We start from the raw sequence: 11,624 nt of genomic DNA, 5'->3' as shown, positions 1-11,624 counted from the left end.
GTACTACATTCTCACCACTCTTTGGGTAAAGAAGTTTCTTCTGAATTCCTTATTGAGTTTCTTGGTGACTGTCTTATAATGATGGCCTCTAGTTATGCTCTTCCCCACTAGAGAAAACATTCTCTCTGTATCCACTCTATCAAAACCTTGCATAATTTTAAAGATCTCTATTAGGGCATCCCTCAGTCTTCTTTTTTCAAGAGAAAAGAGACCCAGACTGTCAATCCTTTCCTGATATGTATACCAAAGCATTTCTGGTATCATCCTTGTAAATATTCTCTGCACCCTCTCTCGTACCTCTATAGCCTTTCGATAATGTTGTCATGAAGACCCCCACCTGCCAAGAATGAGATATATTAATTTTGTCATATGAACATTAATTTTAAAACTGTTGCTGAAGTGAAAAAGTGACTTGTTTAAAGAGATCATCAGACATTTGGCTGGAGAACATTTGGATACTAAGAGACTGCGCTTGGAGAGACAAAGGAACTGGTCACTGATTCAACTAACAGAGATTGGTCTGAGCAATGGTGATCCACATCTTGACGGTGTAAGAGACAGCACTACACCCCCCCTCCCACCTAACTTATCTAAGCCAGTCATAATCTAGTACACCTCTATCAAATCTCCCCTCAATCTCCTTTGCTCCAAGGAGACCAAAACCGATCTCTCCAACCTAGACCTTGCACCCTCTCAAGGACCCTCACATCCTTCCTAAAGTGCAGTGACCAGAACTGGACGCAATACTCTAGTTGTGGCCTTACCAGAGCTTTATAAAGATTCAGCATAACTTCCCTGCTTTTGTAATCTATGCCTCTATTTATAAAGCCCAAGATCCCAGATGCTTTTCTAACCACACTCTCAATATGTCCTGCCATCTTCAAAGATCGATGCACACGAACCCCTAATTTCTGCACAGTCTTTAAAACTGCGTCTATATGACTCACCCTATTCCTCTACCAAAAGGCATCACCTCACACTTTTCTGTATTAAATTCCAGCCAGCCTTTCCAGTACTTCCTCCCTCTCAATTATTACCCAATCCATTGCCTCTACTCTCTCTGCTTCTACTGATATTTTGTTGGATTCCTCTTCCTTAGTAAACACCAATACAAAGTACTCATTAAGTATAGTAGCCTTGCCTGTGTTTCTGAACATATATTATTCTCTTTGTCCCTAATAGGCCCCACTCCACCTCTTACTACTCACTTACTATTTACATGCTGGTAGAAGATTTTTGGGTCACCTTTTATGTTAACTGCCATTCTATCCTCATATTCTCTCTTTGCCAGTCGTATTTTCCTCTTCACCTCCCCTCTCAGCTTAATGTATTGGCCCGGCTCCCTTGAAAAATTCACTTGACATGCATCATACACCCTCTTTTCTTTCTTTCATCATATTCTCTAAATCCCTCATCATCCAAGGAGCCCTGTTTTTGGTTCCCCTACCTTTCTCCTTTGTTGGAATCTACCTAGCCTGTACCTGAAGCACCCATTGTTCCATTGCAGTTTTTCCTGTCAGTTTTTGGTTCCAATTTATCCTGAATGGATCTCTTCTCATCGCATTGAATTAAGCCCTGTTCCAATCTAGCCATTCTACCATGTATCGTTCTTTGCTTTTCTGCATTACTAGTCTAAACCTTATGATAAGGTGATCACTCTTACCCACGTGCTCCCGCGCAGACACTTGGTCCACTTAGCCCACCACCTTTCCCAGGGGAGACGGTAGTGTGGCTGTAATGTCACTGGACTAGTAATCCAGAGCCCCAGGCTAATACTCTGGGAACACGTATTCAAATTCCACCATAGCAACTGGTGGAATTTAAATTCAATTAGTTAATACATTTGATTAATTAAGGAAAATCTGGCATTGAAAGCTACTGAGTAATGGTGAAACTACCATTGATTGTCATAAAAACCCATCTGGTTCACTAATGCCCTTTAGGGAATGAAATCTGCTGTCCTTACTTGGTCTGGCCGACATGTGACTCTAGACCCAAAGCAATGTGGTTGACTCTTAACTGCCCTCTGGAATAGCTTAACAAGCCACTCAGTTGCTGATGTATCAGTATTACGCCATTTTGTACACCAATTGAAAGAAGCACTGAGAGGAGCAAGGGCACAGAATGTACTCTGGATGGGGAACTTCAATGTCCATCACCATGACTAGCTTGGTAGCACCATTAGGCCGAATCCTCAGGGACATAGGTGCCAGACTGGGCTTGTGGCAGGTGTTGAGAGAATCAGCAAGAGGGAAAAACCTACTAGACCTTGTCCTCACCAATCTACCTGTTGCTGATGCATCTGTCCATGACAGCATTGATAGGAGTGACCACTCCACAGTCCTTATGAAGACAAAGTCCAGGCTGGAGTTTTACATTGGGTGGGAGGCCCCACCCACCGGCCAAAAAGTTGGGGGTGAGCCTGCCTTCGGCGGGCCTGGGGAGCCACACCTGGGTTTTTTCCCTCTCCAAGCCCTTAATTAGCCTTGGGTGCGACTTCCACCTCCTTGAGGCAGGAAGTCCTGCCCAACGGAACTGTTGGCCAATCAGCAGGCTGGCATCTCTTAGTCCCATAAGCGCTACGGGGAGCAGTGGCCACTGCTGGGACGACGCCCAGCCTTCGCAAGCAAGGTGAAGGACAGCTCCAGAACTGAGGTACATTTTTAGGGCCTCACCGGGGACAATTGGCATGGAGTATTCTGCGGTAGGGGCAGTTGGAGCTTCGGGGGCATAGAATGCCCAATCAGGAAGGCCCCCCACCCAGCCCGCAAGTATGCTGCCAGGTTTTACCTGGCGACGTTCTTGGGGCCTTTGCCATCCGTCCGCTGAGGGTAAAATACCCACGGCAGTGGGAGGAGGCCCTTAAGTGGCAGTTAATTGGCCACTGCAGGGCCTTGATTGACCTGGGGCAGGTGGGCCAGTTATCACCGCAGCCACCCCATGTAAAATTGCAGCAGGAGCGGGAAGGGATCAGGAATGGCACCCCTCACCTCCCACTTTATTTTACGCCCCCATCCCCGCCAGCAGCCTGCTCGTTGGGGGGCCGTAAAATTCAGGCTCCATCTTCACACAGAGGATACCCTCTATTGTGTTGTGTGGCATGACCACTGTGCTAAATGGGATAGAGTCAGACCAGATCTGGCAGCTCAAAACTGGGCATCCATGAGGCACTGTGGACCATCAGCAACAGCAGAATTGTATTCAAACACAATCTGTAACCTCATCGCCCGGCACATCCCCCACTCTACCATTACAACCAAGCCAGGGGATCAACCCTGGTTCAATGAGGAGTGCAGGAGAGCATGCCAGGAACAGCACCAGGCATACCTGAAAATCAGGTGTCAACCAGTGAAGCTACAACACAAGACTACTTGCATGCCAAACAGCGAAGCAGCGTGCAATAGAGCTAAGCGATCCCACAACCAATGGATCAGATCTAAGCCATGCAGTCCTGCCACATCCAGTGGTGAATGGTGGCAGACAATTAAACAACTAACAGGAGGAGAAGGCTCCACTGATATCCTCATCCTCAATGATGGGGGAGCCCAGCACATCAGTGCGAAAGAAAAGACCGTAGCATTTGCAACAATCTTCAGCCAGAAGTGCCAAGTGAATGATCCATCTTGGCCTCCTCCTGAGGTCCTCAGTCTTCAGCCAATCTGATTCACTCCACATGATATCAAGAAATGGCTGAAGGCACTGGATACTGCAAAGGCTATGGGCCCTGACAACATTCTGGCAATAGAACTGAAGACCTGTGCTCCAGAACTAGCTGCACCCCTAGCCAAGCTGTTCCAGTACAGCTGCAACACTGGCAGCTACCTGATAATGTGGAAAATTGCCCAGGTATGTTCAGTCTACTCTCGAACATCAGCAAAGTGATGGAAGGTGTCGTCAACAGTGCTATTAAGCGGCACTTACACAGCAATAACCTGCTCAGTGATGCTCAGTTTGGGTTCCAGCAGGGCCACTCAGCTCCTGACCTCATTACAGCCTTGGTCCAAATATGGGCAAAAGAGCTGAACGCAAGAGGTGAGGTGAGAGTGACTGCTCTTGCTTTCAAGGCAGCATTTGACTGAGTGTCGCATCAAGGAGCCCTAGCAAAACTGGAGTCAATGGGAATCAGGGGGAAACTCTCCACTGGTTGGAGTCATACCTAGCACAAAGGAGGATGTTTATGGTTGTTGGAGGTCAATCATCTCAATCCCAGGACATTATGCAGGAGTTTCTCAGGGAAGTGTCCTAGGCCACCCATCTTCAGCTGATTCATCAATGACCTTCCCTCCATCATAAATGGGGATGTTCACTGATGATTGCAGTGTTCAGCACTATTCGCGACTCCTCAGACACTGAAGCAATCCGTGTCCATACATAGCAAGACATGGACAACATTCAGGGTTGGGCTGATAAGTGGCAAGTAACATTCACGTCACACAAGTGCCAGGCAATGAACATCTCCAATTAGAGCGAATCTAACCATCTCCCTTTGACATTCAATAGCATTAAAATTTCTCAATCCCCCACTATCAACATCCTGGGGGTTACCATTGACCAGAAACGGAACTGGACCAGCCATATATACAGGAGCAGGTCAGAGCCGGGGAATGCTGCAGTGAGTAACTCACCGCCTGACTCCCTAAAGCCTGTCCACTATCAACAAGGCACAAGTTAGGAGTGTGATGGAATACTCTCCACTTGCCTCGATGATTGAAGCTCCAACAACACTCAAGAAGCTCGACACCATCCAGGACAAAGCAGCCCGCTTGATTGGCACCCCATCTACGAACATTAACTCCCCACTGATGCACAGTGGCGGCAGTGTGTACCATCTGCAAGATGCACTACAGCAACTCACCAAGACTCCTTCGATAGCACCTTCCAAACCTGCAATCTCTACCATCTAGTAGGGCAAGAGCAGCAAATGCATGGGAACATCACCACCTGCAAGTTCCCCTCCAAGTCACACACCATCCTGACTTGGAACTATATCGCTGTTCCTTCACTGTCACTGGGTCAAAATATTGAAACACCCTTCCTAACAACACTGTGGGTGTACCTACGCCACGTGGACTGCAGTCTTTCAACAAAGCAGCTCACCACCACCTTCTCAAGGCAATTAAGGATGGGCAATAAATTCTGGCCTAGCCAGCGATGCCCACATCCCGTGAATGAATAAAAAAACTCCCTCCCTAACAGCACTGTGGGTGTACCCACACCAGATGGACTGCAACATTTTAAGAAGGTAGTCCTTCACCTTCTCAAAGGCAACTAGAAGTGGGCAACAAAAGCTGGCCTTACTGGCAATGTCCATTTCCCATGAAAGAATTTTAAAAAGCACCAAATCCAGCAATGCCACCTTACTAGTTGGACAGAGAATGTACTGATCAAGTAAGTTTTCCTGAACACAATCCAGAAATTCCTCCTGCTCCTTTCCCTTTACTCTAACATTATCCCAATCGCTAGTTGGGTAATTAAAGTTCCCCAGTATCATCACATTATAGTTTTTGCACATCTCTGTGATTTCCCTGAAGATTTGCTCCTCTATCTTTCTTTCACTATTTGGAGGCCTGTAGAATACCCCTAGTAGCCAGATCGTACCCTTTTTACTTCTCAACTCTATGGTTTAAAATGGATTCTGTCTTTGCCCCCTCAAGGGCATCCCCTCTTTCCAACAGTACAATGTCTTCCCTAATCAGTACTGCCTCCATTTTTCTTCTCTATCTTTTCTGAACACTTTATATCCTTTTAGATTAAGCACCCAGTCCTCACTGTTACAATCAAGTTAGGAGGGGTCAAAAGGCTTCCCTCTTGTCCCTCTCCTTGTTTGACTATAACAGGGTTTATTCCTTTTTAAACAATGGCTGTGTTTACCAATTCAGTGAGTGTTTAACCCTTTATGTGCTATGATCATAAAAGAACCATTTGGACAGGTTTTCTTGTGGTTGAACAAGAAAGACGTTAGTTTATTGTACTCAAATTCAAATCCCGATCTAAGTGAAAATAATAAACTACGCTCCGATCTTCTCATACACACACACACACACACACACACACACACGCACACACACGAGAATCACAAACATACAAGTAGGTTCCAGAGTGAAGAAGAAGAGCTTGGGTTGGATTTAAGTCCAGAACAAATAAAAATAATATACAGTCTATGGCGTCTGGTAATTCAGTTGTCTTCTGGTGGCCTGCACGTCATGGAGCCACTGGTATATTAAGCTTGGTGGCTCATTTAAATAGCCAGCGTGGGCCAGCTCCCCTCCCCCGATGAGGTGGAAAGGGCAGGCTTTCCCTCCCCGGCAATGGCGTCAGCTGCCTGTGTGCAAGTGCTGACGGCATTTTAAAAGGGCTTCAAGCCCTACCATTCAATTTAAATATTCAAAGAAACAGTTCATAAAAAAATTAAATACATTTATTTTGCCCCTCTCCCAACCCCCAATAACCATAAAATTAATGACTTGCCTTCTCCCCCCCCAAAACACTTCCCTTGAACACCTGACCTTCCCCACCATCCCCTACACCAATGATGTTTCTTTGACCCCCGTTCCCCCCCACCCCCGCATTGAGAAACTTTACTTCTTCCTCCCTCCTAACCAGTTTCCTCGTTTCCCTGGACGGGGATCCGAGTGTTGGCCAGTGGCATGAAGATCGCACTGGGACAGATAGCGGGAACCTAATTATCATTAATTCATTGATTTAAATTTATTGAAACATTCAAATGGTGGTCCCGTTGCTGAGCGGCGGTGGGGGGGTAGGGCGGGGCCACCACAAGGCCTCACTGCCGCCGGCAATATTGGGCGGGGCCCTCCTGGCATTGGGGTGTGTGGAGACCCTCTCCCAAAGACATTTTTCGGCCCCACCTCACCAGGACCCCCAATGACAGGGGGTCTGTAAAATTCATCCCAATGTGTCAGGGTGGCCTTGAATGCAGTGCAGCTGAAGACAATCTTAGATAATTCAATCACTAGAGCAAGCCATTGTTTTGGGTACCAGCTCCTGAGTCATGTGTCTCCTGTTGGAGGCCTTAGAATGTGTAAGGTGTTCAAATGCAAATTGCGATGGCCATCTTGACTGCCAGCTTTTTTTAAAGTTAACTGCAGGATTTTTTTCCATTAAAAGTTTCATGTAAATTCCAATCGATTAATTAAAATTCCTCATTTGGCATATCATGTTTTCTTGATGGTGCCCATGTGCAGCAAAGTATGAACACATTCAGGCTTGGGCAGGTAAGTGGCAAGTTACATTTGTACCACACAAGTGCCAGACAATGACCATATCCAATAAGAATTTCTTCCAGTTTCTGTATACTTGCCGACCAGTGTTGTGCAGTATATTGCGAATCTGACTATCTCGTCGGCAAAATTCACATCTTGTTTTTTAGATTAGATTAGAGATACAGCACTGAAACAGGCCCTTCGGCCCACCGAGTCTGTGCCGACCATCAACCACCCATTTATACTAATCCTACACTAATCCCATATTCCTACCAAACATCCCCACCTGTCCCTATATTTCCCCACCACCTACCTATACTAGTGACAATTTATAATGGCCAATTTACCTATCAACCTGCAAGTCTTTTGGCTTGTGGGAGGAAACCGGAGCACCCGGAGAAAACCCACGCAGACACAGGGAGAACTTGCAAACTCCACACAGGCAGTACCTGGAATCGAACCCGGGCCCCTGGAGCTGTGAGGCTGCGGTGCTAACCACTGCGCCACTGTGCCGCCCTATGTGCCGGATGGTCTACCGCCGCTCTTAATAGCGCATCAGCGGACATTTGCATCTTTCCCTGGACATTTATGGACTCATACATAAATCTCATCAATCTTAAACAAAATCTTTAAATTCTTGGAGGCATTTGTGTGATCTCCTTTTTGTCCAACAAAGATGCCAAAGGTTTGTGTTCTATCTCGATGACGACTCTGAATACAACGATGTAGTCAGAAAATTTCTCTCATGCCTATGTGACGGCTAGTGCTTCTTTTTCAATTACCTCATACCTTGTCTCCATCTCGGACAAAGCTCTAGATGCTAATCTATTGGCCTGCAAGAACCACCAGGTTGCTCCTGGAAAAGGACTGTCCCTAACCCCATGGGGGAGGTGTCTGGCGCTGTTGTTGTTGGTGGTGTAGGGTTATAGTGTGCCAAGATGTCCGGTGATGTGAGCATTTCTTTAATACAGTCGAACATACAAACATACAAATTAGGAGCAGAAGTAGGCCATTCGGCCCATCGAGCCCGCTCCGCCATTCAGTAAGATCATGGCTGATCTATTTCTGTCTCAAATTCCACACTCCCATCTACCCCCGATAATCTTTAATTCCCTTGCCTAACAAGAGTCTATCCACCTCCGCTTAAAAATATTCAACGACCCCGCTTCCACATCTTCTGAGGCAGAGAATTCCAAAGTCGCACAACCCTCTGAAAGAAAAAATTTCTCCTCACCTCTGTCCTAAAAGGGTGACCCCTAATTTTAAAACAGTGCCCCCTAGTTCTGGACTCACCCACAAGAGGAAACATCCTCTCCACATCCACCTTGTCAAGACCATTCAGGATCTTATAAACTTCAATCGAGTCTCCCCTCACTCTTCTAGTGAAAACAAGCCCAGTCTATCCAACCTTTCCTCACAAGACAACCCGCTCATACCAGGTATCAATCTTGTAAACCTCCTCTGAACTGCCTCCAGGGCATTCCACAGAATTCTGCAGTCATTCTCCATTTAAGTAATACACTGTTTTTTTTATTCTTCCTGCCAAAGTGAACAACTTCACACTTTCCCACATTATACTGCATCTGCCAGATTTTTGCTCACTCACTCTACCTATCTACATGGGTTTGCAACCTCCTTACGTCTTCTTCACTACATACTTTCCGACCTATCTTTGTGTCATCTGCAAATTTAGCAACCATGCTATCACTCCCCTCATCTAAGCCATTGATATAAATTGTAAAAAGTTGAGGCCCCAGCACAGATCCCTTTGGGACTCCATTCATCACATCCTGCCAATCAGAAAAGGACCCATTGATGCATACTCTCTGTTTTCTGCCAGCCAGCCAATCTTCGATTATTGCTAATGTGTTACCCACTACACCATGAGCCCCTACTTTGCAAAATAACCTTTTATGTGGCATCTTGTCAAATGCCTTCTGGAAATCCAAATACAGTACGTCAACGAGATCCCCTTTATCCACGGCACATGTTACTTCTTCAAAGAACTCCAGTAAATTGGTTAAACATGATTTCCCTTTCACAAAGTCATGCTGACTATTCACGATTTCCTTGAGTTTTTCTAAGTACCCAGCTTTGGCTCCTTAATGATCGATTCTAACACCTTCCCCATGACAGACGTCAAGCTAACTGACCTATAGTTACCTGTTTTCTACCTCCCCCACTTCTTGAATAGAGGGGTTATATTTGCTACTTACCAGTCTGATGGAACCTTTCCAGAATCTATTGAATTTTGAAAAATTAACACCAATGCATCTACTACCTCATTAGCCATGTCTTTTAAGACCCTCGTATGAAGCCCATCAGAAACTCTTGTTATCCGATTTTACATTTCTAGCTAGCTTCCTTACATACTCTAATTTCTTTCTCTTGATTAACCTTTTAATCATTCACTGTCGTTCTTTATATTCTGACCAATCATCTGACCTGCCACTCACCTTTGTCCAATTATATGCTCCATCAAGGAGGGAAGCCTCAGAAAAGGCTGTCGTTCACAGGCAATCAGTTGTTCAGAGTCAGGAGAATTATCTGTCATATCTGCTCACTCTTGACAAGGGCATTTTGTCAAGGGATGGCTTTGCGGGATTGGTTGGGTCCCTCTGCTTACAGGCCTTATGGGTTTATGAGAGGGGGCTCAGTAAAATGGCACATTCCAATAGAAAGGAAAAAAGGACATAACAGGAAATGGGATTAAGCTACTGTCCAGGCTGATGGTTGCTGACATGTGCGCCCTCATTGACGGTCATCCAAGGGCTCGCGAAACCATCACCATGACCTTCTCTTGGCTTTAAAAGTCACAGTGGCCTTGCACTTTTTTGCAACTGGGTTCTTCCATGCAGTGACAGCAGATATTGGTGGCATCTCGCAGGCAGCAGCACATCATTACATCACAGAGGTGATGGATGCTCAGTTCAAGAGGGCAGGGGATCACATTGAATTCAACATGGATAGCAGTGCTCACGCTTAAAGAGCAGTGGGATTTGTCTGCTTTGCCGGATTCCCTCAGGTGCAGGGTATCATTGATTGCACCCATGTGACCATCAAGACACCAACTGACCAGGCAGGGGGATTCCTCAATAGGAAGGGATTCCACTCTTTAAACTTACACTGGTCTGCGACCACAGCAAGTGCTTTATTCAGGTGTAGCACACTATCCTGTAAGCTGCCATGATGCCTTCATCCTTCAACAATCTCAGATGCTGCAGCTCTTCTTGGAGCTTCCAAAGGCTGCTGCACCAGCATCACAGCAGGGGCAGCCTCTGTCACAGAGCATAACTCTACAGAAGCTTCATCCATCAAATGGTGGCCCCCTAATCACCATCATGCATTCTGTGCATGTCAGTGCGCTGTTCCTGCATCCAGTCTGAGTGATGCCACATTTGGCTCTCCATGAGGTTGACCACTCTCTCAATAGAGGAGCTCATGTGTTCAAAGCCCAGAGACAGTGTGAAGCACATGAAATGAATGGACTCCTCCATTCTCATCTCATGACTGCAGTGCCTCAGGTAACTCCAACATGTGCGCACACATCTCACACTGCTTCTCCAGGTAGAGCTGCCTATTTCGTGACCCCCCCCCACCACCCCCACTCCCAAGGCTCTACATCTCCACCCTGCTGAGCAGTGCTGGGCCTGTCCTCCATCATTCCAGAGGGACTGGCCACAGCTGACTCTGCCTCCACACATCCTCCTGTTCTGAAGTGATGTATGCTTCACCCTGTGCCACCATCTCTAATAATGAGTGAGGACCAACCAAGGTGTGAGTATCTGTGCTCGTGGAGGGTGCACATGAATGATGTGACAGTGCAAGCTCCGAAGTGTCTTCCTCCTCTGATTCCTCAGGAACTTGTCGTCATTGTATGGGTTCCTACCCCGCTGCAGTGGGCCCTGTGAGAGAAAGAAAGAAAGATTTGCATTTATATAGCACTTTTCACAACCACTGGATGTCTCAAAGTGCTTTACAGCCAATGAAGTACTTTCAAAGTGTAGCCACTATTGTAATGTAGGAAACATAACAGGAGAAAGTGATGAGAGATCGGGATAGTAAACAGATGCTTCCGCTGCTTAAAATAATGAGATGACAGCTCATGCATCGACAGCTCATTGCATGGGAAGCATTGTCATGCATCCCCTGACCCTGGAGATGTTGAGATCCCTTCATCCTGTCTACGGAGGACTCCCGTTTCTCCATCTTCAGCATCCCTGTGGCTTGCAACTCTGGCCACATCAATTGCCAGCTCTTCAAAATGTGTCAGTGACATGAGCTGGGGCACCCCCACCGTCCATATGTGCCCTCTTATTCTCCCTGGTGTCATCCCCCATTTCCCCTGCAAGGTGAAGAAAGATGCCATGAAGAGTGTACCTCTCTCCCTCAACACTTGCCGCT

The sequence above is a fragment of the Heterodontus francisci genome, chromosome 2, assembly GCF_036365525.1.
Source record: "Heterodontus francisci isolate sHetFra1 chromosome 2, sHetFra1.hap1, whole genome shotgun sequence".
Lineage (NCBI taxonomy): Eukaryota > Metazoa > Chordata > Chondrichthyes > Heterodontiformes > Heterodontidae > Heterodontus > Heterodontus francisci.
Note: the sequence above shows the minus strand (reverse complement) of the source record.